Genomic DNA, 3823 nt, shown 5'->3' with positions numbered 1-3823 from the left:
CCTTATTTTTACTTATTTCAGATCTAATCAGATTAGATCAGAGAAAATAAGTTCAGGTCAGATCAAATCAGAAAAAATAAGTTCAGATCAGAAAAAATAAGTTCAGATCAGATCAGATCAGACCAGTTCAGATCATATCATGCTTATATTTAAAAACTCGTTATTAACTAATATCTTTCACTACATATTAATAAAAATTATAATAATTGAATATTAATAAAGTACTCATTGAGACGAATCAAACAAGACCCCACATGACTATATTTTTCTTATATATTGAGAAAAATCTAAAAAATTATCTCTAATTGTGAATAGTGTCAAGTTTCTAAGTGAGAAAGATAAAAAAATACAAAGGGAGTATTATTATTTACTAGTACATTTGTTCAAAAGAATTATTATTGTTGTTGTTGTTGTACTTATTAATTATTAATATTGGTAATTATTATTAATCTTGTTGTTACCATTATAAATGTCATTGTTATTATTATATTAAGTTATTTTGTTGTTATTAAATAATAAAAAAATAAAAGCCACATGTTAAGAACATAAGATTGACGCAAAAATAAGAAATATAAAATATGATATCTCAAATTCATGACAACGAAACTACCAAGTTCGGATTACATTTCAAAATAAGCTAAGTGTGAGATACAAATTATAAATTTAGATTCGATATACCTCTTCCTACCGAATTTCTAGCTATTTGAAGTTGCACGATATTTATTTATTTTTTGCTCAAGTCATAGTTGTTTGTATATCTTATTCTATTTTATATGGAAAAAAAGAGTTGAGTTTGCCGACTTCTCAAGTGTGAAATTTTTTTTAAGGGAAAGTGTGAAACATTGTATAAGTGCTCTTATATAAAATAATGACTTGAGTTATATAATTATTTTTAGTAATATAATAATTATGATTATAATTATTATTGTGTCTTATAATAATGATAATAATAATTATTATTATTAATAATAAAAGTTGTGTAAAAGTTGTAAATAATAAAATGATAATAATAGTAATACTATAAAGAAGATCTTATAATGTATTGCATAATAATGATTTACAAAGTAATAATATAATAGTAATAATATATTTTATATAAGATAAGATCTGTAAATCAGATCAGATCAGATCAGACCAGATCAGAAAAAATAAGTTCAGATCATATCAGATCAGAAAAAATAAGTTCAGATCATATCAGATCAGATAAATTCAGATCAGAAAATTTCAGGTGAACTAAACATAGCCAGAGAATTTGACATGATGACCTTCAAGAGGTGAAACGGAGGGCTTCAATAACAACTTCTATCATATCAAACCTGTTCAAAACTAATTGTAATTGTATTCAAAATCTTTATGAATAATTATTATACAAAAGTTCCCAATACTAATCTATATATATATAGAGAGAGAGGATGGCTCTTGTGAGAACACCTTCTTTATGTGAGAACACTTTTTCATGTGAGAACAAATATGGACCTTTGGATCTAAACTAATCTAACCATCCTAAATACACTTATGAGTAATGGCATTTTCGTAATTTAGTGTAACCCTTACCCCTCTTCTTCCCCACCCCTTTCACGCTACTTTTTTTTTCTCTCTCTATCTTCTCTTTCTTTCTCCTCTGTATCGTCGTTCATGGAGTTTTAGTTCTTCAAAGTTTTAGTTCGATTATTTGCGGATTCCACATTATTTTTTCTAGAAATTGTGTTGGTTACTATGATACAGCAAAGGGTCACTATGATATATAGCAGAGGGTTGTGATGGTTACTATGATACAGTAGAGGGTCACTATGATATATAGCAGAGGGTTGTGTTGGTTACTATGATACAGCAGAGGGTCACCATGATATGGAAATAATAAATAATAATTTAGCAAGAAAGTTCAGCAATGGAGGTTTCTAGGAGGAGAGAGAAGAACGTAATTGTGAGAGAGAGATGAACGCGTGAGAGAGATAGGAAAAAAGTTGTTTAGACGACTGTTTTGGATGAGATAGGTGAAATTAGTTGGCGACTGTTTTGAATGAGAGAGGCGGAATTAGTTTAGTTCTATTGTTTGAAAAACCGTGGGCCACTTGATTAAACCTAAATCTATGGATGAGATTCATTCTCACATAAATAAGTGTTCTCACATAAGGACCTATTCTCACCGGATCCCAACCATCTATATATAGAGATACAAATATTTGATGGAAAATAAAATAGAGATACAAATATTTTGGAGCTTTGATCTTTGTGGGCTTATAAATTTGTAGTTGCAGAGTAATCTTACTTATAAATTTTTAGTTGTAGACTAATAACCATTAGTCATGGTCCCATAGAGAGTAGTATATAGTAGAAGTGTTGAAAATAAATTAAACCTGAGTTAAGGCCGGGGAGTAATTAAAAGCAAAAAAAGAACTTTGTGGGGTATATAAACCCGAGTTTAAGTTTATAAACCCCTTGTACCCCCTCTAGATCCGCCTATGCAACAAAGACATGCAAGAAACAAGAAATTATTGATCAGGCACAATATGATGAAACCAGAATAATATATTGGGCAATAAGCAAGGAAAAACTTGCTAAGAAATGTTTTTATTTTTTTGAAAGAGAAATTTCATTAATTGAAGGCCAAACGGCATCTACAATAGGTATCAAAGTAAAACAAGATACAATTAAACAAGACTAAATCAAATTCGTCTTCGAAAAAACTACAATGAACCAGATCGAACAATAAAGCACAGCATCTTGTATTTGCTAAATCAAGCAGCTATTGATAAGGAAGTCTGTCATTCTGATATAGTTTGGGAAGAACATTCTTGATCGAGTCAAGTTGACCGCATCCGAGATTCCAATACCTTCATGTTGAGTCTCGAACTTCAACCAATGAGAATAATTTCTCATACCTAAAAACAAAAGAACTGTACTCACAACTCCCATAGGGGAGAAGGAGATTTCCAAAACAGAAACTAAAAACCCCATAACAGGGTTTGAGAAAATCTCATAAAAAGAGACTAATTTATTGAACAAAACAAGAAAATGAATTAAAAACTGGAAATAAAAGGGGAAAAGGGGCTTACCATGGATGAAAATATCCATGGCAGCCACTAATTGATGAAGAATGGGTAGGGGAGGCTAGGATTTTAGAGTTATAAAAAGAGAGGGGATGCTTGGGTTTTTTTTTATCAATTTGAGTGACTACCAAGTGTTTTACTTGCTAAGAAATTTTAATTACTTGACAAAACGATAAAAGCCAAAATAATTATTAACACTAATAATCAATTTAAAGTATCATGAAAATTGGGCTAGGAATAAGCAATGATATTTAGGTCGCATAATCAAATGTCTAATCTTGAAATTTTACAATTGATGTTAGGTGAGGCTAAAAATCAACCAATAAGCAAGAAAATATCTGATGGTAATTTATTTATTTTGGGATTATAAATTATTGTTCTCTAATATACGTAAAACACTCATTTTCATGAGCAAAGTTATGAAGTACCAATAACATGCATGATGCATCCCGTGATAACGATTGAGATTGACTTGGGCAAAAGAGTGATGCGATTTGCATTATTGTGGCTATACATGATTAGCTTGGCCACTATATTCCTACATCTAACAAGAGGCTGATAAGTATTCTTATGTAGTTTCTATCCCTCAAACAACTAACTTGGTATATTCTTTTCCTCCATAATACACAAAACCTTGAATTAGTGATATTATCAGATATATTAATTCGCTAATAAAGTCAATTTTTTAAAATTTTTTTATTGAGGGGTGCTAATAGTGAGGTATATTGTTTAACATTCCAAGACATGATGTATGCACTACCTCTATCCAAATC

Source organism: Beta vulgaris, chromosome 4, assembly GCF_026745355.1.
Source record: "Beta vulgaris subsp. vulgaris cultivar EL10 chromosome 4, EL10.2, whole genome shotgun sequence".
In the NCBI taxonomy this organism is placed as follows: Eukaryota; Viridiplantae; Streptophyta; class Magnoliopsida; order Caryophyllales; family Amaranthaceae; genus Beta; species Beta vulgaris.
The sequence above is the reverse complement of the archived record's forward strand: the minus strand, read 5'-3'. Positions refer to the sequence as shown.